General features: G+C 39.5%; 1 protein-coding gene across 4 annotated transcripts in view; it reads left to right on the forward strand.

Annotated features, from left to right (window-relative positions):
- The first annotated feature begins 784 nt into the window (after window positions 1-784).
- Window positions 785-27,397, forward strand: part of NAALADL2 (N-acetylated alpha-linked acidic dipeptidase like 2) — a 503,669-nt gene continuing 477,056 nt past the window's right edge. For 2 of the 4 annotated variants that reach the window (XM_030028786.1, XM_030028785.2), the window contains exon 1: window positions 785-840. The gene's annotated coding sequence lies outside the window, so the exon portion shown is untranslated. Of the gene's footprint in view, window positions 841-1,132; window positions 1,379-27,397 lie in introns of those variants that run through there. The other 2 variants (XM_041126840.1, XM_041126841.1) reach the window with 2 other exon arrangements.

Here is a 27,397-nt window from a genome sequence, read left to right on the forward strand (position 1 = left end):
TAAGAGGCTTTGTGAAAGCAAGATAATTACAGCAGTTCAGACACCTGTGAAACTGTGCACTCTTGCTTTTCAGTCCTGAGTGTCAGACGAGCGTCCGTAGCGCTCAGATGTTCACTCCCACGGAGCTGTGCTGGGAAAACCTGTGGGTCCTGCCTGGTGCTGGGTGCGCTTCACTACTCTCATCTCCTCTCCCAGGTGCTGGGCCTGTGGGTGCAGAGCTTGTTACCGCGTAACTTGTACGCGCACAAAATCCTGCCGTATCCCAAATCACCACCAAAAAGCCTTAAAACAAGGCCTGACCACCGCTGTGAGGTGGGGAAAATCCTCTCATCCCGCAGGAGCTACGCCTGCAGGCTCTGCAGCTTGAAATGCCGGCAACTGCCACGCACGTTCACCTGCCCAACCTGTTGCCGCATCGTGCGAGAAGCTTTCCACAACTTTCTTCTCCCCACGTTCCCCGGGACCAGCGTGTCCCGCTCGCTTCTTCTGCTTCGGCCCCGGCTGACTGGGGAGGGGGGTGGTTAAGGGGGCCTCGGGCAGGCCCGCGGCGGGAGCAGGCTCTCCTCCGCGCAGGTAGGGAACCCCCGAGGTGGGCGAGCCGGGGTGCTCCGAAGACGAAGCGGAGGAAGGGCATGGCGCCCGCAGCCCCCCCTGCCTGCCCCAGAGCGGGGTTGGGGGGGGGAAAGCCCGCTGCCGCCGCCCGGAGGGCCGCTTCCCGGGGTGGCCCCTGCTCGGCCGCGGCCGCTGGGGGAGAGCGCGCTCCCCGCTTTACGGCTGCTGAAAACCTCCCTCGGCGAGCGCGGGCCGGCCGTACGGCGCCGGGGCACCCGGGGCGGGCAGGTAACGGCGCGGCGGTGAGGGGAGGAGGCGGGAGGGCGGGCAGCGAGGAGTCGGGGCTCGCCGGGTCCCCGGTAACCGGCGTTTCACCTCTCCGCGGAGCGCGGGAGGCCGGTCCGTCCGTCTGCGGGCTGCTGGGGAGCCCGGCTGTCAGCCGGGGCTCGACCTCACGCCAGCGCCGTAGGCGGCGGGGGGGGGGGGGGGGGGGGGGAACTTTGTCCAAGCGAGGCGGTTTTGTGGGTGTTTTTCTAAAAGTAACTCTAAACTCGGTGGAAAAACAAACAAAAAAAAAGTAGCTCCGAGCCAACCGCGGCGGGCTCCGTGGCTGCTCCCCTCGCTGCCGCCGTGAGGTGAGCGGGGAACCGCGCGTCCTTCCGCGGGGCACGCGCGGGCGCTAATTGCTCCGGCGCTGCCATCTGCTAATGAAGGGTGGGGATTCAGGAGCGGCGTGTCTTTTTAAAGTCAGCGCGATTTTTCTTCTCTCTGCTGGCTGGGCGAGGAGGGTCCCGGGTTGAGTGCGTTGCGGTTGGCAATGTAACAGGTAAATCTGCATCGCCAGTGTGTCCTGCGGGGACGGGGCAGCGGCGGTCTCCCGCTCTTTTTTCATTCCCGGTTCTGAGTTAGCTCGGAGTATTTTACTGTTTGCTTTCCGTTCGCCTCGCTACTTTGAGAAATTAGACGCAAGCGTTGACTTGGCTAGATTTGGCAGCTGAGTTCCGTGCTGAATTGTGTGCTAGGTCCTTAAAGCTTTGAAATATTCGAAAAGAAACCCCGAAACGTAGTGGTGTGTGGCACCTTGAAAACTTTCATGTTTCAAAACAATGAACTGGATGAAAACGTGCTTTCCCCTCCCTCGTTTTGTATACGCTTAGATTATCTGAAACATACATGAGTAATTTCACAGATTTCCCTGTAGGATAGCTTTGTAGTCCCGCTGTGTGATCCGCAGTGCCTTGGTTTCTCCATCCACATGGAGCCCCTGGACTTCAGTAGGTTTCTGTACAGTAAGTCTCCCTTAACTGGGATGCCCTCAAAATTGTAATTAAAATGTACTCTGTAAGGCTATGGAGTTGACATTTGCAAACAGTGCTGAGGCATCTTGCTGACTTCAGCCGAAATTCGCAGCGCTGTTGCTGAGTCATCTGGACAGAAATATTCAGGGGAAGAAATAAAGAATTTAGATTTTACCCTAATATGAACAGTCTGTTTCATGTTGGCTTATTTATTACTTGGTACGTATTTCTTGCATTTACAGGCAAATTTATTTGTTCGGTGGTTAGCACGTGGAAAGCATTAGATGACTGAAACTGTAACGATGCCAGAATCCTGTATATCAGGCAATGCTATATATATTTTTAGAATTTTAATCTAAAGAGCTCTTCTATGAGTCCCAGTGCATCTGTAATGCAGCATTTATCTCCAGTATCGTCAAAAGACTGAAGAGTATCTTCTGAATTTTAGTCTTGGATCGCATTCCTAGTAGATGTCTTAACTGCGCGATAATCTACTGTAAAGTTAGTCACCTGAAAAAAGCCAAAGAATGATCTCTTGTAGCAGATCTTTTGCAGGTTTTTTTAGCTGGAATTTTTTAATGAAAAGCTGTAGAGCTATACAGACAACACTTTCTTAAAAAAAGAAAAAAATAAATCAGGCAGAAAACCACTCTTCTCCCAAGTTTCATCAGGTTTCTCTTGTTTTAAGTGTCTGTCTAAACTTTGCAATTTTTTTTCACATCCTTAAAGTAAAAACAGTTTTACATTGTTGAAGATAGCCGAGACAACATTAACAGGCCAAATTGTTCGATAATGAAGCAATACTTCTGTTTGTGCTAATGGGAGGCTGTTTAGTTTGCTTTGAACAGTTTGGTCCAGGTTGTTTATTGAAAGCAGAAAAAAGCATTAAGTGGTAAAAATGTCAGAATTGTCCAAGTCGATAAAAAGATGCTCATGGTTCATATGAGTGTCACAAGCTGCAGATTTTTTGTGGTATCAGCTCCTAATAGTCATGCTGAATCATATGACTTCCCGCTCTGTTAATCTTCATAGCTGAAGTCTTAGCTTGTCACTTACTCTGGTACATACCTGCATTATTTTTTCCCCTTCTTAAATAACCTCCAGGTATGAATGCAAACTAGACAAAAATAGACCTTTAAAGTGCTTTTTTTCTTCCCCTTAATAAACAGATTTATTTCAGAGGAGTAGTTCTTAGTGATGTACATGTAACCCTCCAGGGAATGTGTGCTGTAGGTCTTCATTATGGTTAATCTGTCAAATAGACATCTTCTAAATTCTCAGACTTTTTCACTGGCTTTGGAGCTCCTGCTCTAAATGTACTTTCGTTGGCCAAGATAGCATTCCTGCAGTACGGTATATTTCTTTAGTATAGAATTGGTGCTTAGGCTGTTGTGTGTGGGTCCGTCCGCCCCCCCCAGTGTGACATTTGCTTTGGTGCTTAAGCATGTGTATTTATAAATATACGTGTATTTATAAATATACGTGTATTAGCAGTATGCAATGTAATGTGAGGAAATCCTGATCGATGGTTCTGAATTAGTGATAAAACTTAGAACTGGGATCCTGTAAGTTGCCTTCCTGTGCAGGTAACTCTTTGGTTTGCTGATTTGTAAAACAAGAGTCATAACGCTTTCCTGAAGATGGCTATAATTAACGCAACAATGAAATACAGGTGCTATCTCGAGCTGTGAGATGCAGAACAGATACTGAATGTCTATTTTTTTTGAGGGATAAAGTTGTTTCTTTTTCCTGCCATGTGGAGATACAGTGGTGCCATTCTTGGTTTTGCTGGGGTTTGACTTTTGTTGTGTGTTTGATCTATTGGAAGAAGTAGCTTTCTGGGACTATTTTTGCTTGATTCCTTGCCTGATGTGTCTCAGCATAAACTGCAACTGGTGTTGGGAATGTCAGTCATGTTTGTTCTAATACTATAAGCCAAAACCTTCTGTTAGGTGGCCGTGTACAAAGGGGACCAACACTATATTTGTATCTTCTCAATTGGTTGTTGGCAATCCAGCAACCACTGAGTCTGTGTATGAACTGCCAAGAGCGGAACTCTTTTGTGTTGGTGTGAGGAAGTGCACTTCTATGGATATAAAATTTTGGACTAGCACTTCCGTGGAACGTGCACCACAGTTTAGTTCACAAGACTGCTATGCTGGCTACCAGTTTCTGCAGCAAAACTGCTTTGTTGGTATTTGTGTTTTTGTTCGGACCTCCTGTATTATAAATTTTTGAAACTTACATATGTGTTCTTTTGATTGCAAACCAAACTTCTTTGAACTGAAATCTTTTAGGTGTGATGTCTCTCCTCCCTCTGTCCACTTACATTTCTCTTCCAAAAGCTTGGGTAAGATTGTTAGAGCAGTAAAGAAAGCACTTGTTTTTGTTCCTGACTACTGTGGTTGTCTGTCTTTTTTGTGTGTGTGTAGTTTTTTTTGTGTGTGGGGTTTTTTTTTTTTAAAGTCAGTGCTGGGTTTAGATTCAGAAGTTTTAGATTTCCAGAGCATGTCAGCATAAAAACTCACATCAACACAGCTATACTATTTAATAGTGAAAAAACCCTGATTCCCTCCACTCCCACCGTGCACTTAAATCATGAAGTGAGGAGAAGAAACATTTTCCTGTCTCCTGTTTTTCCCTCGTATTTTTTTTTAAGATTTTCATGTTCCTTAACTGCATTGCTGAAGTGGTTGAGAGTTGAAATTTGACGTGGAAATTGCCTCCATTGAGAAGTAACTTGGTGTTCTGACTGAGTTATGATCAGTTGAAAACAATGCACTCTATTCTTGGAGCCTTAGCAACATGTGCATTAAAGCACTTTGTTTCTCCTCAAATATGCACCTACTGGTTCTGTCAGTTGTGTATGCTTGGTTAACATTACTGTGCAGGGAAGTAGGGAAGGTCATCGTTCATTCTACAGTAACTATATCGTTCCTATAAAGCAAAAATCGAGTACAGTTCTTACAGCACAAGCTAAGTGCAGAAGAGCAGTTATTTTCTGAGCCATTTACTAGCCGTGGGTTCTGTTGGTCAGCTGGAATCTAGCAGGGAGAAAAATGTTAAGGCTTGAATATCTGAAAATGTAGTTAAGAAGTAATCAAATAAAGGTTCATGAACACTTTTTGTTCTGGTTTCTTGTACAAATGTGCTTGCAGTTCTGTGTGAATATCTGAGAACCACAGAATATGTACAGGAGCTGAATAAAAGTGAGAATATGCTATTATTTATTATTGATCCATTACTTGTGTTGAAGATCAATATCCTGACTTTACTGACATTGGTTGTTGACCTCAGTAAACCTTGACTTTTAACTCAGACTGGTTAACTCTAAACTCTCTATACTAGTAAGTGCTGCGTTCCTCCTTTGTATAAAGGAGCCAAAGGATCCAGCCATCGTATAGTTCTGCGGTTTCTGCTTGAAAATCAGAAGGAAATGACACCCAAGCACGTGCGTGTAGGGAGAGGGAAATATCTAAGAGTCATCTGGGAGGTTGAATTGGTAGGATCATTGGGTCTGTTCCTTTGTTCTCTTTTCGTTGTTGTTTTTGAGCTTCTCATTAACTATTTTCCATGTAAATGTGGATTAAATTACGGGAGATCTTGAGGAAAAAGTTCAATATGATCCAATCTATATACGACTAAGCAGGAAATGTACAGCATCTTTGTATTTGACATTAATGAGACCGCTCCAAGAATCCTCTGTGAAATTTAGGTGTTCATACTTCAAGGAGGATGTTAAAGTCAAAGAGAATTCAGAGAAGAACCGTAAGAATGAATATGGGTTGAAAATAGCTCTGGAGGGAGAAATACCAAAAGCTTAATATGTTAAATATTATCAAAGAGAAAGGCAAGGAGGGACTTGATTGCAATGTTTAAGTGTGTGCATTGTGAACAGAAACTCTATGATGAAGCAGAAAATGATGGTATAACAAGATCCATTGGCTAAAATATGAGCCAGATGCATTTGCAATAGAAATAAGAAATGCATCTTCAGCAATGAGGGTAACTTATTGCGGGTTATGGTATAATATTCATCAAAGGAAAATTTTAGTTTAAATGTGGTATTTTCCTTTAAGATGTACCTGAATAAAAATTGAGGGCCTATATCCATCTTCTATAGAAGTCAGAGTAGACAATCACAGTATTCCTTCTGTATCTAAATACATGAATTTACATAAAAAGAAAGTAATGAAATATGGTTCTTTAACCCAGGATACTGCTGAAATGAGAACAGAGCTGATGGTTAACTTGAGACTTTCAAAAATGTCTAGAATGCTTGGAAACAATGAACTTCTAGAATAAGTTCTGTACTGAAGATTGCTAAGTCATGTTGGCAGCAAAATTCTTCAGCAATGTAAAGATGTCATTACACACAATTTCTGCATTAGTAGGTCTTGGCCATTGTCTCTAAATACTAGATTAACGTGCTAGTTGCTAAGATTCCTTACAAGTTTCCATGAATTATTGTGGAAGTAAAGATAGTTGAAGTCCAGAGTCTGAAAGAAAGGTGAAATTTAAAAAAAAAAAAAATTAAAAAAAAAAAAATATCCTGCTGTCATTGAGTAACTTGCATGGAAGAGAGCACTTGGGCTGCTTTAGAAGACAGCTGAGTACAACAGGCTGGTTAACAGAAGAGCCTACTCTCTGTGTGTGTGTGTGTGTGTGGGAATTATTGGAGGGTTTGCAAGGAGGATTTTAGATCCCACAGAGATTTCAGGGAAATCTGTGTTATAATGCATTATCTCCTGCAGTGAAGAGCCAGCAGGAATGTTCTGAGGCTTTTAGTGTGCTCAGTTTTACATGCCTTTAGCAGGTGATGCTTTCAGGTCTTAGGCTTAGTGGAATTGTAGGCAGCATAAGTAGAAATAAAAGAATTGTAAATCAGAATAGTGAAACCTCCTTTTGAGACTTAAGTTTGACAGGAAGAGCAGAAATCAAGCTGAAGTGCAAGTCAGATAAGATATGACTGTCTTGTATAAACTCTTCAGCTTTTTGGAGAAGAAAAAAGCTGTCAGGAATCAGCCTTCAATATGATGAGAGGATCATCAAAATAAATGAAGAAGGCCCAAGCAAACCCACATTGCTCAGTGAAACCAGTCTTTTTGCTTAAATCCCTGAAGATACTGAAGCAATGACCAGGGAAGTGATTAGAAGAGCCTGGTTTGGTGAACTGACTCATGTATGCAATGAGGACCAGCTGGTTATAATACTGCAGCAAATTAGAGCAGGAAAAGTCTGCATCTGGAAGGATTTTTGAGAGTATGAAGATGATTGTACTTCTTGTCTCAAGTGATAGTGTGCAAGTATCCAGAAAGTTTCATGATATGCGCTGAAGAGAAAGCTAGATATTTGTTGTTGATCAATGTAAGAGTTGGAGATGTCTGCAAAAGTGGGTTTTTTAGGGCTCAGCCAACAAATTCTAAGCCACTTACTATAAGAAACTGTGCAATGAAAAGTACTTAATGGCTTAGGAACCAGTGGGTGATAGATGTATGAAGTACTGTTGGAAAAAAAGAAAGGGAGGGTTCCAAAAGCTGTAATTACAGAAAATCCTGTATGAGTGCATGTGCAAGGTAGAGTTGTTTCACCATGCATTGTTTTTCTCCTTCCTAATAGCACAAAGTAATTCATAGATGTGTACATATTTTCCTTCAGGGTTGTTTTTATTTTTAAAATGATTATTTCTTGTCTTAAGTTTATGTTTAGGCATTTTATTTAATGTTCTAAATAGCTCCATACAGGTTTTACCTTTTCTACTTCATATTTACATTCATGTTAGGGATTGCCTAAATTTGTTTCAAGTGTTTTCTTTGTAATGGTGATGAAAATTTAACGTTTACGAAAGAGAATTTTTTTTTATGCACTGACTTAGGCCTAAGACTCTTGTTAATATGTATGATGTAAGGGGGTATAGGCCAAGTTTGTGGTTTGAAAAGATTAACTTTGGCAAAACCATAATGAGAAGTATCTGTGTGGAGTGATGGGTGAGAAATTCTTAAAAAAAAATAATTATTTGCAGAAAACCATGTGTATACTGGCAATTTCCAAGTAGACTTGGGTGTATTTATCTACCCATTATAGTTCTTATTTTACGGATGAATATGCTAAGTGCTATTCAGAATTATTTGGCCATATGTTCCTGTTTTTATGGAACTTCATTTTGCAGGCTCTTTATATAAATAAAATTATTTTCTTCATGATGGCGTGTAGTAAGAGGAAGAGAAAAGAATGTTATTTCAAATGTTATACCTTTTGCAAAAGAGCAGATGGTGTTTGTATGTGGGGCTTCAAGTAAGTTTTACACTTTGAAGCTACTGCTTTATTCCAGATAGTCTACGTGGAAATTATTGTTTCTAGCTCTTCCGGAGCATACCAGGTTATATTACGCTTGATGTCAGTATGTTTTAAAGTCAGTAAAGACGTGGAGTTACGACGACTCCGTGTAGCTTTATTTCACTGTATTTGTGTAACGTGGATTGGTGTCCACGTGCAGGTAACGGTTGCTTGCTGAAAATTTCTTGTGTGCCATACTTTGGCAAGACGGGACTGAGGTGAGGCTGAATGATCTCAAGATCCTGCATCTTCATTTGTGCCTGTTTACAGATGAGCGTAACACTTGACTCTTGTAGTCCTTACGACTTCCTTCAGTTGCCACAACTTCGCAAAGCTGATAGAGAGCGGTCTTTTGGTGACGTTAGCCAACTCCTTCAACACCTTTGGATGCATCCCATATACTGTCACGGTTGGTTCTCTACAGTCAATTTGATGCACTTTGTGAGCTCTAAATTTGATACACCCCCCCCCCCCCCCCCCCCCAGGGAAAATAGTTGGCAGATGATTAATTTTCCTGTTTGTCTTTTAATGTGAAATTTGAAATCCACTGATCAGGGCAATTGTGGAAAACAATGTATTTGGCAGTTAAGTCTCAGATGAATTAATAGGTGGAAACTGCAGGCTGCATTGAAACATTGTATTATTAAACATGCCTTTTTATAAATGCGTTCTGAGAGTTTTACATCTGTGACTCACAAACATCATGCTGGGTGAGACTAAGGGCAGGGATTTACATTGTATTGCTGTCTAAATTAGTTAGTTGTCTTTCACTATTCCATTGCTTAGTTTGTTGGGGTTTGTAGAACTATTTTAGTAGGAACAAATCCATATGAACTCTGGCACAGAAATTATTTCTTGCATGAATATTTGAAACTATAATTAGAGGGCAGCAAAGAATATTGAACTGCTGTAGAGACACACCTTATATTTACAACAAATAAAGAATTATGCTGGGGACTTTGAGAATTTTGTAATCCTCCTGCTGATACTGGCTATTGCTGTGGGAACCATTGCAGAGCATCTACGGTATGAAGGAACTACCTCTGAGGAAGAAACTGGAACCTTGGGGGTCACCTGTATATAAAAGTGAAGTGTACTGTGCCTCTGGCTAGTATAGTAGACTGCCTGAGGCTGAATTATGGAAGCGTGTTAAAATATTAGTGGATTTACTCATTTAGAGGTCTCTGAGAATACCTGTGGAAGAAAAGAATTGACAGATCAGACTGCTGTTTCTCTTAACTATTAAAGGAGACAGTTGCAATGCAGTGCCCTCTTCTGTGTTCTGTAAATGGGACTGTAACAGCAACTCAGACCGTGCATCAAGTTGGGGAAAAGAAAAAAAAGTTCCAATTAAAAAGGGAAGATAGTTATATGGTGTCAGAAATGTGCCTCTGAAATTTTTCTTTTAGTAGTGAGGTGCCGCATTACTGCGTATTTTTACTGTATCAAGTGAGAAATAAAGCCTATACAGTATTGTTTACGTAAGTGCTTACACAAGAGAGGCATATGTTGAAATTCTCGGAGAAGCCTGGTCTTGTTTTCAGGCCAAAGTATTGGCCCAGAGCTGATATGTGAGCATATGTTCAACATGCTGAACTACTGGTTATTCAGACTTCTTTCTCAGTCACAGACAAGCATGCAAAAGTATCCAGTTTTCTCCCAGGATGGAATGAGAACAAATGCAAAGATATTTTTAAATCAGATTGAATTCTTGTTTTCCTACCAGTTAATCACATGTATTAGATGCTTGATGAATGTCTGCTATTTGAAAAACAGAAACAACATGGGCAAGTATGTCTGGCACAAGCCAGATGGCTTGATTTTTGTCTTCATGGAAATAGTAAGGAAAAAAAAAAAAAAAAATACATGTAGTGAGCAAAGAGGCTGTGGAGAACATAGTGTTTCTGGGTGGGGGAAAGCATCTCTAGTTCTGATCAATTACCAGACTTTGCAATTTTAATACAGAGCTTTTCTTGATTACTGAGTTGTGGCTTCTTTTTACTTGCTTGATCCACCTACTTGTAACACTTTGAAAATGAATACTTTGGGACATGCTTTCTCATTTTCATCCTTGGTCAAAAAGTTTTTTCTTAGTGTTTTCTAACAGCTGTTTTTCATAAGTGTGTGTGTGGAAAAATACTCATTTCCCGTGTGGTCTAACTGGCTTTTCTGCACTGTTAATACTCCACATAACAAAAACTGATTCTGCATGGATACTTCATTCTTTATGTTTTTTCTATGCCAGTACTTAAGTCCAGATTTTAGTTGAGTGAATAATTAACTTTGAAACTATGAAAGTTTAAATTCACTAAATTTGCATGTGTATTTTACATGGGTTTCAGCTTTTTAAACCAGTTCTAAAGAATGCTTCAGTTTTTTAGATCAAATAAGGTCTGCTCTGCAGGAAAAGAGAATATATTTCAAGTGATTTCTTTTTTTTTTTAATTAATATGAATGTTCAAAGGTCCAGCACTTCAGAAACAGAAATTCCCAGGAGCAAAAATTTTCCTGGGATGTATGTTCAAACATAAGATAGCTCTGTGGCGCAAGTGTGGAGTTTGTTTTGTGTTTTTTTTCTTTTGGTAAAGTTATTTTTTCATTGTTGGTTTTTCTTTGTAAAAAGGAACATATTGCTATTTTATTTTGAGTAATGTACAGATAGTTCTTGCACATAAAAATTATCAATGTACCTCTGGGTATAGGGAACTGAAATGAAATACACATTTTCATATATGTAGTGGTTATATACTGAAGTATGTAAGCATACAAGAATTTATTTATTTATGTGCAATCTTGATCATATAGGCTTGTGGCTTCTGAATTTGAAAATAGTTCCAGAAAGGTTGTAGAGAATATTTATAGGAATTTTTCTGAGTTCCTATTCTAAGAGGAATCTGAGATGTGTTAAAAGAAATGTGTGTTTATTAGGAAATACATAGTTTGAACAATTATTGCACTGTTATCTCAAATTATGTGAAAGTAACCTGAAATGGTCTCCCTTTTGAAGTAGGTGCTAGTGCTTCTCTTACAAACTGTATGTATAATGCTAAGTTTGAAACATGTTTGTTGTCTAGTTGGTAACAGATCGGGGTTCGATAGAGTTGTCTTTGTGTATTGGTATCTGAGAGCAGATGTATTGACTGTCTTTGGAAGGGTGGGTGGGGTGAGGTGTAAGGGAGCTATTATTCAGTCTTCCTTCCAGTAAAAGACTTGTGTTCCAGTACATGAAAGGAGGGGAAAAAAGTGGTTGTGAGTATCAAATTATAGTTGAATTATTGTAAGTAAAATACTTGCTCTTGATGCTGCTTCTTAATGCAGAATTGGTTTTTGTTTTGCATGCAATTCAAGCATAAATGAGAGATTTGAAAAAACTTATCTCTTGCTCCATTTTTCTCACGATTAAGTATGTTTTTGAAAAATAATACTGATGTATAAGGACTACTTTCTGCTATAATATGTTCTAAGTGGCAAAGCCTTAAGTAATTTATTCCTTTTTCTAGCAGATACTTTGTGTGATTCAGTTTTGAAGTCCAATGCGTTCTATGTTTAATAGAAACACTATTTTTTTGGTTGAAAGGAGCTAATTAATGACACTTCCTAGAAAGATGAGATAGAAGCGTTACCAAAAAAAGAGGGAAAAAATTTTCTTGACCTTTAGTGCGTAATTATTTTTAGTACCAGTTCAAAAGTCTGAAAATCACTGATGTCCTGAGAAGGCATAAAAGTGCCAGTGTGAAAGATATATCAAAGCAATTCAGTTTTCCAGAATTGAAATAAATGTGATTTAAAGGGAAACTGTCAAGATACTTAGATCTTAAAACCACATTACTGGGAATTTGGTTTTTATTCTGTTAGAAGGCTTGCATTTACACTATTGGTTCTAGAATAAATTAACTGAAAGCTGTAGGAGAAACTTCAGAGATTATTATTACAGTGCTCCCTAGGGAATATTAATCCATTTATTGTTTATCTGTTGCTTTGGAGGAATTCCATCTAGAAACATTTATTTGGTTACCTCGTGCAATGTGAAGTATTCCAACCAGCTGTGTGAATGTACCTCTATTTAAAAGTGCAGATTGACACCAATTTATACTGCTTTATGAAGAAAAATGAAAAAGAACAGATATTTTTCTTTGAAACTATATAGAGGAAGTTGTCTTACAGTGATATGAGATGTGCCTCACAAACTGGTTTAAAATGTGGACTGACCCTTGTTCTGATTTGCTTGGAGTGGAAACTTGGGTAGATATTTTACAAACAACAGGAAGCCGGCAATCTGGAAATAGATAAAACTTGAGTAAATCACTGATGGCAATCTAGACATAGGAATCTTCTTGTCTTGATTAGCTAAATAACTCTTCCTAGGAACATTTTGTATGCACCAACAAGTTCCTTAATTTACAGAAGCTAATGTAAATATTACCTCAGTCTTTACTGGTAATCTTTTTTAAATCAGGGCTTTTCTTAAGACTTCATTTCTGAGAGTCCTGTAGGCACTGACTGTACCATAACATGCAGTACAGTATGTGTGAAATATCTGTTTGTTTCAGAAGGTTTTTTAATCCTCACTAATCAGGGTCTTCAGAGGTCTGTGCTGTACTTTGTTAGTTATTGCAGCAGGTTAAAAATTAAAAGGAAGTGCCAATGAAAAATAATTTCATCAGGAGTACTTTCTGCAGACTCAGTACTGAGACTCTGGTTTATCAGGGCTTCATAACAAGAACAGCAATACTAAGGAAAGAGGGATTCAGTGTTTATCTAAGATACTGTTAAGATGAGAGATTTCTGGAGCTTTTCCAGGGTGCATTTTTGAAGGCTGTTAGCATTTTTGTAGTACTTGTGGATTTTTTTTATGTACTCCCTCGGCTGTGTCACGTGGACCGAACAGCAGGTCAGACTTGAACAAATTAAATATACACAGTCTAAAATTTGCAGGATTTTGCAATCGGATGTCATGAAGTTAAACCATTTAAAAAAAAAAAAATTCGGTCTGCCTTTAATGGATTATAGATTAATATTGCAAATATATATATATATTTTTAAAACAGCCTGCTACTAAAATACATGGCTTGATTTGTAAACTTCTAAATTATTTTCATTAGCAGCCCAGTGTCTTTCCATTATTTAGATATGAAAATCTGGACAAGATTTATTCCTTCCCCCAGCCACTAACCTTTGTTTCTCTTTAGGCTTCTTCTGACACTGTTTTAAGCCCAAGTTTCTAGGGTGGGAATCTGTGGGTGTATTAGGCAAAAGAAAAGACTTTACCTGGAGTATGTACCAATCCAAAATGAACCTGAGGTATCTGTTATCTGAGGTGCTAGGCCTTTGTAGTGACTGCTTTAGTCGGCCCAATTTGGGGGAAATTAAACTTAGATCTCTGGATCTACAGGTTGACCACCCAGTCCTTAAGTCAGGGCTCTTGCTCAGTAAAGCATTCATATTTGATATTATATGCTTCCCTCTGCTAACTCAACAGATTAATGAAGAATGTTTGTTGAAATCTCAGTGACTCCACTTCATGAGGAGATAATTACTTGTTTCACGAATAAAGATCCGCTGTCATTGGCAAACTCAGATGACTATAAAAGCTTTACAAATGGCTAAAACAAAACATGAGATGTCAGCGTTGCCCATTTAGCGCTCTGAATGCTTTAACAGTCCGGTCCGACTTCCTAGTTGAAGGTCAAGAGCTGATGTGAACAACCCCAGTTCTCGCACGTGCAGGGTCCCTTCCACGTAGTCCTTATGCACATAGGTTGGCATAAGAGCAATACTTGTATTCTTGAAGTCAGTGTATCATACTAACGTGAGAGTACAAAACTTGCATCTTCTTACGTCAGTGGGCATCAAAGGAATCTTTTTAATTAGTAGTAAAAGATGCCATGAGGAGAGAGTGGGGTCTTGTTACACAGAGTAGAATATCATATACAGAGTAGACTTGTAAAGGTTAGGCTACAATAATGAGTACCTAAGAAAAGTCTGAATTGTCGAGATGCATTGCCATAGTGCTAAGCTAGGGTGGGATTCAGTTAAAAAAAAAAAAAATTCCAGCAAAGGAAGTTGGAATGTGTTTATATTGCATTCTCTGCTTCAAGAGTAGCTTTCTGAATTGGATTCCTAGTGAGAATTTGTGAAAGTTTTATGCATAAGTAACAGAGATTCATGAATAGCTTATTTCAATTTGATTTTTTCCTGATCTCTTGTGTGATTTTATTAGTTTTAGGCAGGCCTTGTAAGGATTCAAACAATTTTTTTTTTTCTAAAATTCAACTCTTAGTACTATCAAATTTTGTTTCCTTTTAACAAGCAGAGACCTTACTTAGAGATTGCTAGAGAGCTGCAGCTCAACACATCTGTAATTCATGCCTGTTCTCATCCAAACATGTTTGTTGTTAGACTCCAGTGGATTTGAGGTCAGACCTGCTGCAAATTTGGTGGTTCGAAGAGAATTAATTTGGTGGAAAGAAATGTGTGAAAAGACTTTGAGTGTTTTGTACTACTGTTTTGACTAATGCAGACTTGACTAATACAAGTTAGTTGTGTCCTTTTTTGTTTCCCCCGCCGCCCCCCATCACATGATATGCTTTGACTGGAACAAGTGGTCACTAACAGAGGTAAATTAATGTTAATCAGCTTATAGAATGAGTCCAATTTGAGAGGTGAATTAAAAAATGTAAACCCCAACCCCCCCAAAAGCCTGTTTATAAACTAGGTTATAATAATATATTTATATATTACTGATCTATAGTTTCTCCAACCTAGTTCCAAGTTAATTGAAAAAATATTTTACTAAATCAGAATTAAAATACCAAGAGCAGAGCTAATATTTTATCTGAGTAGAAGTTAGATAATTCTGCAAACTGCATGGTCAAACTAGTATTCCATCTACATAAGGTACAGAAGGATTGATTCCATGCAGCTGTATTCCTTACCTGCTGGAGTTACTCAAGAGGCTGCTTGATGCTCTGAGGCTGCAAGAGATGTGGAGTTCCCTGTGCTCCCAGTGTGCTGATTTCGTGATGTTGCTGGATGTGTTAACGGGACTGGAAGATGTTAAAAGCAGCTTTCCATGGGTTGTAAGCCAGGAAACAGAAAACTAGTAGCTCTGTCAAAGCTGGGGATAGGCTTTTGGGGGAGCTCCTCAGATGACATAATCTGTTGTTCTCTAGACTGTGTGGCTATTGGAAATGTAGTCATGAACTTTAAGAACATTGTCTCAACTGCTTGAGTTTTTTATTTTGCTTTTTTGTGAATATCCTCTGTTCACAAGGAGAATGTGCAGAATATGAATATCTAACTAAACAGAAGAGGTAATGAACTTAGATTTGGAAGATTTGGTCAATATTCAAATGCAGCCACTTGGCCTCGGCCAAGGCTGCTTTTCTTTCCTGTGCTTTTGCTTCCCTGTCCATAAAATGAGTGATGTTGTGCTGTCTTTCTAAAGAAACTTCAGAAATTGCAATAAAAAGCAGTGAATTTGATCTAAGGATTGTAGTTTTGTATAGTCATATGACTTTAGAAGCCTTATTATGTCCCTCTAGTCATCAGCCAAAATTGTAATCTCATTGAATGAATGATGAAGCTTATTCTCAATGGCAATCAATGTATCAAGAATGAAAATGTAGCAAGACAGTTGCTAGGATAATAAATACTTGAAAATACAATTAAAAAAGACAAAGCAAAGGCAATATAAATAAATGTGACCTTGTTTCTTTGTGCACTCAGGTCAATGATCGCAACAGGCCTATGCTTCTTTGTACTGAGTATTCATGGTTTGAATAGGAAGGCTAAAAATGGATAATTATGGAGGCAATGATATGTTTTGTCAGGCTGTGTTAATATCCTTTGGGCTGTAACTTAATGCTGATCTAGTAGTAACAACATCATAGTGTCTCCAGCTTCATGTGAACTGTAGTTTCTGATCGATGATAATGCATTCCACTGTGACTTATGCTTCTCATGTACCAGGCTTTAATGTGTTCTTTGACTTCCCCAACAATGTATCTTCTAGCATAAGCTCTAACTAGAATAATAGTAATAGAAAAATCTTTTTTGATAATGAGGAAAGCTCTGCAAATATTCACAGCATATCACGTACAATTCCTGCATCAGGGTTGACCTGAGAGACAGGTATTTTTAGTCAAAGATAAATGTCTGGCAAAAGGATGCTTTGGTTCATCACCAGAGACCGAGTAACTTAAATGAAATTGCATATTTGGATCTGGTTTGTGTTCAGTTTGTGTTCAGATATTTGTGTTCTGGACATTTTCCTTGTGAGCAGAAGATATTTGGAAAAAAAGGGAAATAAAAAAACCCAAAACAAACCCCAAACCTCAAACACTTAAGAAATAGGAAGTGTTTTCCAGAATTCATCACTGGGAGGAGCTCTTTATTACAGCTTTTATGCATTAAATCAGCAGCAAAGGAATGATGAGAGAGTGGGAAGGTGATATGGAGCCAAACATACTTTGTCATGAGTGGGGAATACTCTCCTTTAGTAGAAAGTGATCAATGGCTTTAAAAAAAAAAAAAAGAGCGGTCACTTCAAGGGAAAGGATTAATTGAGTAAAATTGTAAAAATCTTATTGTATATTAACTGTAAAATGGAAGTACAGTTAGGCCACATCATATGGGCATGCGCTAAACAGGAGGTAGTTGTACAACTGTCCATTCACACACTGGCGAGCTCATGAGTTCCAAATAAGACAAGAACTGTTCCTACCATTGGAGTACTCAAAGGATCTTTTTTTAACAGTAATCTTAATACACCTGGAAGGTAACCCACCTCATAAAGACGATTTGTGTTTGTATCCTGATATGATAGAGTGAAAGGGGAAAAAATTTCTTTGTAAAAATTCTCCACCACTATCTCCATAATCTCTACTTGAGTGAGCACCAGCCAAGTGAGAAAATGAAAAATTATAACCTGCCAAGCATCAGTGGCAGGCTGAAATGAAAAAATTTCAAGTTAATAACAGTGATGCCTCAGAAAAATTTGCTGGCCAATTTAACATTGCTTTATCCAAGGTCACATCTTGCAGCTGATTATTTTTAGTAATTTGCAGATGAGGACTCTCTTTCTACCTTTCTTATGGCAAGTGAAGATCAGGGAGATGCCAGGTATAGTTTTAAACTCAAGGTTAGCAATCTCTTTGGATTAAAAGTAAATCATGTTCCCTGCTTATTTGCTTAAGACTGGGCACAGAAATTATTTCTGTTGTAGTGAAGTGGGATGTCTGTGCTATCCTTTATGGCAGCAATGTAACATTGAGAGTCATGGATCTGACGGGTCGACCACTTGGTGGATAAGGAATTGGCTGGATGGTCGCACTCAAAGAGTTGTGGTCAACAGCTCAATGTCCAAATGGAGACCAGTGACGAGTGGCAATTGTCAGGAGTCTGTCTTGGGACAAGTGCTGTTTAACATCTTTGTTGACGACATGGACAGTGGCATTGAGTGAACCCTCAGCAAGGTGGCCAACGACACCAAGCTGCGTGGTGTGTGGTTGACATGCCGGAGGGAAGGGATGCCATCCAGAGGGACCCTGACAGGCTTGAGAGGTGGGCCCGTGCGAACCTCTTGAAGTTCAACAAGGCCAAGTGCAAGGTCCTGCACATGGGTTGGGGCAATCCCAAGCACAAATACAGGCTGGGTGGAGAATGGATTGAGAGCAGCCCTGAGCAGAAGGACTTGGGGGTGTTGGTTGACAAAAAGCTCAACATGACCCGGCAATGGGCGCTTGCAGCCCAGAAAATCAACCGTATCCTGTACCGCATCAAAAGAAGCGTGGCTAGCAGGTCGAGGGAGGGGATTCTCCCCCTCTGCTCTCATGAGCCCCTACCTGGAGTAGTGTGCCCATCTGTGGGGCCCTCAGCGCAGGAAAGACATGGACCTGTTGGAGCGAGTCCAGAGGAGGGCCAGGGAGATGATCAGAGGGCTGGAGCACCTCTCCTGTGAAGACAGGCTGAGAGAGTTGGGGTTGTTCAGCCTGGAGAAGAGAAGGCTCTGGGGAGACCTTAGAGCAGCCTTCCAGTACCTAAAGGGGGCCTACAGGAAAGCTGGAGAGGGACTTTTTACAAGGGCAGGTAGTGATAGGACAAGGGGTAATGGCTTTAAACCGAAAGGGGGTAGATTTAGATTAGGTGGAAGGAGGAAATTCTTCACAGTGAGGGTGGTGAGGCAGTGGAAGAGGTTGCCCAGAGAGGTTGTGGATGCCCTATCCATCCCTGGCAGTGTTCAAGGCCAGGTTGGATGGGGCTTTGAGCCACCTGGTCTGGTGGAAGGTGTCCCTGCCCATGGCAGGGGGGTTGGAACTAGATGATCTTTAAGGTTGCTCCCAACACAAACCATTCTATGAATATGAAAACTCACAGTGGAGTGAGGTTGATGAAGGGGTTGAAAGTAGGAGAAGCTAAAACTTGGCAGAGTGCACAATCTATACAATCGTCTTAACATTACAGAGTGAACCTTGCTACAACATTTGCAAAGCGTTGGCACACTGCCACTTACTCAAAATAGACCATTCTTCAACAAATGGAACATATCATTAGTTTGGGAGTGGAAACTCCTGCTCCGGGCCTGTGGTGCAAAGGGCTGTGCAAGGGGAAACCCTCTGTGCTGTTGTTTTAATGTGGTCCTGTGGTCCTGTTAATGAAGGATATGCAACATCCTGATAAGCTGAGTGTACACAGTGTTTCTAGGGAGATTTTGTGGTCTGGTGGTTCAAAAATCTTGTTTGTGGTTGATTGTTTCAGCCACTGAGTTGTTCCTGAGCAGAAAAGAGTCCAGCGCTTCTGTGTGGCGTGGAAAGTGAAGGGCACTCCTTACTGCAAGATTGGTGTACCCTATTTGTAACTGCCCTGTTTTCTAATCATATAGGTCTTCTCTGGCATTAAAATAATAAAAATACTTAAGCAGCTCCATTCAAGGACTCTCCAAAAGCATTCATTTTTATTCCTGTATGTGTGAGCTTTGTAAGCTAGGGCTATTCTGTGTTGAGATGGATGGAAGTGTTGCTGGAGTGCTTTTCAAGAACAAGAGGATTAACTTGGAAAAGGTGTTACTGGTGATCGTTAATGATCACTGTGGCCAGAAGCCTGGGTTGAAGTCTGGCCTCTAGAACCAAGTTGTCTGGGCATTTGCTCAGTAGGAATGGGAGCTGAATCCCCAGCTGGCTTTCCCAGCTTTCCATGGAAGTTCCCTATCAGATCACTCGTATCCTGTCTGTTTTCTGAGATCTGACAAGATTGCAGCTTGAACTGTGTTTAATTTTTTTAGCTGTCATGCAATGCATCATCTTGAGTTAGTTCAATAGCCCTAATCTAATGCTTACTGCAATGAAACTGTGAGTGTATCAATCGATACTTATTTCAGTAAATGTAAAGCAAAATGAAAATTCTTTTGACAACTTCTGTCCATTTCGTTATCTCTTTTTTAATCACAAAACTGTCTCTTAAAGTTTCCACACTTCCTTAAACTTTGTAGCCTGTCTTCTTTCATATATGTCAGGCTGATGCCAGCAGCTCTCTCCTCTCCCAAACAAGGTTCCATCTAACGCGTTAGGTTAATCCGCTGCGTTCCTGCAGCAGAAGGAAGCCGAATCTTTTCTGACATATCCGGGCAGCGTTGGCAGGCAGACCTCTGGACCTAGGAGCAAAAATTTCAGGGAATATGAGATTTCAAACTTGATGTTTTATTGCCTTGTTATTTTTCTTCCTCAAAAGTAGTCTTGCTTTAGGATATTTGCAATGCAAGCAAAGCAAAGAAGCTTCAGTATTGCTATTCTCTAGCATCACTCAGTCTTATCATCTAGTGTAATGTTATGTCTAATATCCAGACTCTGAGAGGGTGTGCTCTGTCCCAGGCCAGACAGAGCAGCAGTTGTTGGATTATGTTCACGTGCAAAGTGGAAACCCTTCACTGAACTATGTGGTATTTTTCCCATTTATTCTAAGACTGCTTTCTGTTTATGCAGGGAATGATGTATCTGTGTGTAATATTTCTAAGTATATGTGCTCTCATATACACACCCTTTCCACCATTTCTATGGCAGTATAAAGGAGTCTTAGTGGAGACTAAATTCCTCCCCTTTTTCTGTAAAACATAGCTTTATTCAAATTTCTAGGGTAATATTTTCATTTTAAAGTTGCAAAAATTAGGAGATAAACATACAGGTGAGAAGAAGAAACAAAGCATAGAGAAGATAAATATCTGTACACAGCTAGGCATGAGTTTTTCTTCATACCTTCCAGGACAGAACTGGACTAGTTATCCCTTTCTTCTATTTATGGCAGCAGTGTTGCTTTTAGATGCTTTGTTCTGCCTCCTCTCTGTGGGAATGAAATGACAGGGCACAACGGTCTTGTGCTTACTTATATATGACCAGCTGTATGGATGTGTAGTAAGTACTCTGTGGATGGAGGAGATAGCATTTGTGGCTTAAGGCTTGCAGTTGTAAAATTGCAGTTCTTTGCCAGCTAAGAGGGGGTGCAGCAGGCTGTTCTCAAAATCAGGCCATTTTTGCTTGCTGTGAAAAGATAGAGCTCGACTCCTTTTCAGGAAGCTTAATGCTTTTGCGCTCTCTTCAGCCAAATGCTGATAATAGGCTCTATAAGGGAACTTTTGTGCAATGATTCATTTAAGAATGAAATTGCATGTAGCAAAAGTGGACTTGACCGAGAGAAAGGTAAGGTTAAAGCAAGTATTTAGACTTTTTAAAAGCTAGTCAGAGTAGATCAAGGCCACTGAACACGCATTAACACTTTAAAATAGAATCACAAAGCTGCACTTTTTTCCTGCAAAAATCTTCTAGAACATTGTATGTCTATTAATGAACTCTTCTTTTAAAGTCTGTCTCTTGTGGGAGGTATTTCAGTATGAGGGTTCTTGACTTGTCATTGCACGCGAGGTCCAAATTCTTCATCTTAATTGACCCTTCTGGCCTTAAAACATGTAAATACTTGCAGACTGTTGGCTTTCTGTTTTGTTTTCTTTTGAAAATGTTGTTTTAAGGTAACTGACCCTGTGATCATACTTTTATAAGTATTTTTCTCGTAGGCCTGGTACTTTTGGGGCTGATAGTAAAATGATGGGAGAGATTTAAAATAGATTTCTGTTTTGAAGCTTGTGTGTGCTGATTATTAAAGTGTGTGAAAGGAGTTCTCTGACCCGTTACAAAATAATTCTTTTGCCAACAGAAAACATAATGCTTTCTGATGACACTTATAATTGCAGTACTTCCAGAACAATTACCCTGGTAGTTCATTTTCATATTGTTGAAAATCATATTAGCATGTTACATTAAATTGAAAATGGCATGCTTTGCTCTGTGCACATCTGGAAATACTCATTGGGTTTAACTTGAGAGCAAATGTGTATTTACTTCGCAGGTAAGCAAACATTGAGCTATCCTGACAGGAGAAGGCATTTTAGTATCACTTGCATGTGATACTACATCCCTATACAGCTGCGTTTTTCCAAGTTATAGCCAGTCCAAGTAGTGGTGGATACTGAATGCTTAGGTGTTTATTCAGCATATTGGATTCCAATGGCTATGAAGTTTTGAATTGTGCCAGAAACCAGTTTGTGGTCAGGCATTAGCCTCTGTGTCCTCAGATTCATTTGCTGATGTTGCCTGTCTCCAGTTAAATTACACACTTTTGTACCAGGTGAGGTTCTAGCTTGGTACTTGGTACAGAAAAAGGAAATATATTTCACAGCTTTGAACAGTTGCCCTTTACCTAGCTTTTGCCACTCTTCACCCTGAGTTATGATAGAACACACCCTTTCCTTTGGCAAAGAGATGATTGAACTTTTCATATGTAACTGAAGACACCTGGTTAATGAAGTGCCAAAACCTGAAGTAGTAAGGACTTCTCTGTAGAGGATGAAGAATAAAGATAATGGGGTAATGCATTGGCACAGAATGAGAAGGCATATTCAGAAGTAAAAATAAAAAAACCAAAAACAACCCCCCCCCCCCCCCCCAAACCACCACCACAAAAGTTAAAACAGTGATGTCTGGGTGGGTGTGATTGGCCTGTATTAAAGTCAGTATTAAAGTCAGGCTTGTAAGTTAAAACTAGAGTAAGCATAGCTTTTCCTGTGATGGACTTGGACATCCTAGGAAGTCTTTTGAATAGAGTTCATCTTGTATTTTGAGATTAAATTACTGTGATGAAAATAACTTCTTTGTGTGCTTTCTGGACATGTATTTTAACCAGACTGTCTTGGAAAGAAGCCTGGGACTAAAATGAGCATTTTCTTGATGTGATTGTCTACATGTTTTGTTTCACAAGAGAGGAGGAAAGGGCTGTGGTCATTCTCCCATTGGATGGGGAAGAGCTACCTAAAAGCAAGTTGTCAACACTCAATTTTTTCTCCATTTTTTTTTTTTTACACTGGTAATGTTATTGAGGTTAATGACTTTTTTTTTAAGTAAAATTTACAGCTAAAAATACTGCCCAGAGTGTGAAAGAATTGTTAAATTAGCAGTTATTAATATGCAGGGATTGTAAGTTGAAATCAGGCTGGGTGTGGAAGAATTCTTAGTGCGTGGAAATCAGTGTTACCATCTGACCTCAGTTTTTTCCCATTATGTTCTTTTCTAAAAGCCTTCTGCTTAACAGCTCTGTATAATGATTTATATTTCAGATAGCTCCAGGTACTTATTCTGTATACTTTGGAATCCTTCTGCTGTGCCTTCTTGTCAGATAGACAAAATGCTGCCCTCTCCTAGCACTGCATGAGGCTACCCCAGTTTAACTTGTGATCCAGCTAGAACTGACAGCAGGAGTGAAGGTTTTGTTGTATGAGCAGAACCGGGGATTGGAGTGAAACTCCAGTTTGTACATCCAGTGGGTAGTCACTGGATAGGAACTTATTTTGGTTGTTACCAAGCTGGGTGGCAATTAATCAGCATGTAGAAGATAGTGAACTAGCCAGTCTTCTGAAGCTGTTAATGTCCATCTTTTTAGTGACTAAATTTTAAAAAAAGCAGTGTTTCTTCCAGCAATGCATACTGCTTTTTTTTTGGTGTGTGTGTGCAGGATAAAAATGTGTGTGACCTTGGTTTAAAAAAAAAAAAAAAAAAATAGTACAAGATCAAATTCCATTGCATAAAAGTGCATCTGAAAAGTTAAATAAAAATCCTTTCCTTCAGATTAAGACTGCTGCCTTTCTCCTCCCTTTTAAACATTTAAACACACTCTTTACATGATGCTTAAGCTTTCAAGTCAAAGTTACGAGGTGCTTTAGCCAGGCTTGAGTCTGAGAAGGAGACCCAAACCAGGACAATAACAAAATGACACAAAGATTGACTTCACTGTGCTTGCTGGATGAAGTGAAAACTGCTGAAATATAAATCCTATATCCTGGGATTTCACTGCCTGCTGGAACTAATCTCATTAACTTAAAACCACCTGAGGCTTAAGAGAGATATACGCTGCCATGAGAAATTATATTTATCTCATCCTAGGGGGAAATCCTTTCCCTCCCCCAGCTTACCTTACTTTTGACTTTGTCATTCTTGAATTACCAGGTCATTTCTCCCCCATGGGAAAGTCGTCATAGCTCACAGCAATACAATTACTGTATCTGAAGTTCACTGCTGTATGAATGCTGAGATCACTGCTCAAGGTTTTTCTTCTTAAATAATTTCCTAAAGAAAACAAAGATTGGGAAAACAATGTGTTAGCATTATACTTGAAGTTCCTCCAGAGTTACAGGAAAAGATTCCAGAATTGAAGACAAGACTTAAGAAAAAGAGCTTATTGAAGATATTTAGGTGTTTATTGCTATTGTAAACCAAATACTGAGTTTTCTTTAACCAGTACAGTTTTAAGAGATTAGTTGCCTCTGATAACTGGTAAGTGGATGCAGAAATTTCAAATGCAAGTTTGCAGTTTTAAATCCAGTGAGTGTTGCCAGTGAGAACAGTGTAGTTATGTGGTTGATGGCTGCCACTCTCATTTGGATTGAGACTAGATCCCAAATCTACGTTCAATATTAAAGTCCAGCCAGTAGAAACACTCCCTTTGACATGGAAGGATTTTGGGTGATGCCTTATCTGATAGTCTTGTTGGACTTTGCAGCAAGGCAAAATGACCTTGTTCGAGTGTCTTTTAATGTTTGTCTACTTATGAAAAAATAAATAAATCAACTTTGAGTTATCCATTAAACACCTCAAACGTAGAAGGGTATTAAGAAGAAAAGTAATATTAAAGCTGAGTTAGCTTGCAAAACCAAAACCTAAAGGCCTGATCTCTGAGCCAGTGTGCAGAAAGCCTTATGTGGTGAGAGCTTTTCGTGGTGAGCCCTTGGCGTGCTGCTTCCAGAAGGGATCCCAGAGTACGTTTGTATTTTGGAGGTGGAAGTTACTTTTAGTGAAATGGAGTAACAATCACTGAGCAAAACTACATGTGATTTCTGTAAAATCCAGTTCTGCTTAAAAGATGGTTTGTGGATGTGAATGACAAGTCTGCAAAGCTCAACATTAATAGTTGCTTATTAGCCTTAAGTCACCCTTTTAACGACCAGCCATTTAAAATGTCCTGTATTGGTAGCTTATGTATAGGGACAACAATAAATACAGTTGTAATTGCAGGCCAATTAAAGTAATAAAAATGAGACTATAAGGCCCTGTTTCTGTTTCATCCTCATGGTATGAGTGGAGAGCAGGATAGAAAGTTGCTTTGCAACACTCTTGTCCATCAGTATGGAGGACAAGATGAAGAAAAAGTTTGTATTTTCAGAATGTCCTTCTTCCTTGTTACTAAGAACAAAAGTGATGCTTCAGACCATTTGATTGGTATAACTGGTATGCTGTATCAATGTTGGATCCTCTCTCTCTTCCATGAAAGTCATGGAGTTTGGACGACAGTAGTCTCATTGCAGGCCACATGAGGGTGTGCAGAGGATGTTTCCCTGTTCTTGAAAACAGGATAGGTTTACACATTTCCAGCACCCAGAGAGGCGTGTTCATCTCCTAATTTACTCCCAAAGCCACACTGTTGTTTCAGGGAGGTTGATTGGGTTATAGATTAGGCTGAACTTGACTGAGCCATTACGATGGTAAAATTTGATGCTTGACATTAAAAGGAAGGTGTTTTAGGCATAAATAATGATCAGTGAATTTATGAAGAACGGATAGGATGAAGGTTGGGTTGGGGGGGACAGTAGGATGGTTAACTAGGGGTTTTTGGTTTGGGAGGGTGTTACTTATTTCTATTTGCTTATTGGACCTACAATTAATGTTTGATTTAGCAGTTTCTAGTAACAGATGGATATGAACTATAATATACTTAATGTTTCCACCAGTGTTAGTAATAGCTCAGGTTAATTTGCGGTGCAGATAATCAGGAGTGTAGTGCTTGTGTGTTGTGACTTGTTCAGAAGCCTGAGTTCCCTGATAAATGGTACAGCAGTTTATTGGGTGAACTTTAATTTTTATATGCAAGGCAATAAAATTTTGAAGGTTGAAAAACCAAGAACAAAATGTAGTGAGCACTCCAGTGTTTTAATGGACTTTGTTGTTCTCTGATATTTAACTTCTTTGAACATTCAAGTGTTCTACTCTGTTGATGTGAATACCCCATTGAAGATATTTAAGGGACTACAATGAAATGCATATGAGCAAATAGTTAAGTGCATTTGTGCGTCTGGATCAGAAGGCCATGTAACTTACCTGGCCTATATAGTGCTAATTATGTATTGTTGTGATCTTGTCTAGATGTAAGTGAATTTGGTCAAGTGTTTTTGCTTGATTTTTATTGAATAATGAATAAATCAGTGAAGGTATAAATAATTATGGATATTGTGTTGCTAAGAAGAGAGACTCTAGTGGTGTATGCTTTCTGAACTCTAGTGTACATTCCTTTTCAGTCCTGCATAAAGAAGTACGGCATATTCTGGTTGATTTGGTGATGGACAGGCTGTTAATTCTTAAAATAGCTAAGGAGTAGGAACTCGACACCTTGAATGATTTATGTGTTTTCTTTGTAAGCTTGTTTCTGTTTTGTAACCTTTAAAATGTGGGTTTTATGAGTGGTATCATTAAAATTTATACTCCCTCTAGTATGTGATGTTAGTCATTATTGCTCTGCTGTGCCTCCAGATCACCTGTCTGAATTATAAAACAGCCTTCCTTGGAGCTAAATAGTAATTTTTTTCCTTTCTAGAGTAAATGCGTGTTGACTTCATTATTTTTCATTGGTGCTCCCATGCTGGAGCAGAGGCCAGAATCTGGCCTTTTCTGCTTTCCATCCAAATGTGAAAGGTTGCTAGTAGTAACTGTGTGTTTCGAAGAATGAAATATGAAGGGTCTTTTAACTTAAGAAGTTTGATATCAATCGGAAGAAACTGCCAGAGAATTTGTTTTGAAGTGTACTCTATTTTTTTATGTGAACTCAGACTGATATGCTCAGTAGGTGATTTAATGTTGTGCTAGGCTTTGTTACGCTAATTTTAAGATGTTTCACTGAAGAGTGAATTTTCAGTAAGAGAAAATACAAGCTAATACTGAAAGTGAATCGCAGTCCTTCTTTCAATCAGTTGAGACTTTTTAAAAGATGTGATATACCAGGAACAATTTTGCGAAAGACTTCAAAGTTAATGCCTTTAGTCTGCATCCTCAAATTGAGGGTGTCAAAAATGCTTCTTTTAGAAAGCTCTGCCATACTCTAAAAACTTGTGGGTTTTTTTGAAGCCAATGAATTGAATGGAAAATGGAAGTTTTGCTTGAGCCGTGGACTACTGCACTGGTTCTCTGAAGGTTGTCAAGCAAACTGCTGTAACTCATGAAGATGACCCATCTCTCTCTTCTTTATTTCAAGAAATGAAAGATCTTTGTTCACAGTTTATGTAAACAGATCATCTAGCAGATTGTGATATAGATGAATTCATTGTAAACTCCCCAAATGTGGCTTAGCCAGATTTCATACAGAGATGATACGGCATTGTTCTCTGAAACACAAATGGAGGCAGATGTTTTAGTGTGTTTTCATCTCGAACTTGTTTACCTCATGCAGAAGAGCGAAGATTCAAGCTCTTCCTAGCAATGCCAATATGAGAGGGTTTTTTTCTTTTACAAAAATCTTACTGTTGTAATAACAAATGTTTTATTGGTGTTAACGGAGGATAAGATGCTAATTTCAGTGCAGCCTGAGGCTACCATGATGTATTCAGTACTGTCATCTAGCTCCGTTGATGG

This window comes from Aquila chrysaetos, chromosome 10, assembly GCF_900496995.4.
Source record: "Aquila chrysaetos chrysaetos chromosome 10, bAquChr1.4, whole genome shotgun sequence".
Taxonomy (NCBI): Eukaryota; Metazoa; Chordata; class Aves; order Accipitriformes; family Accipitridae; genus Aquila; species Aquila chrysaetos.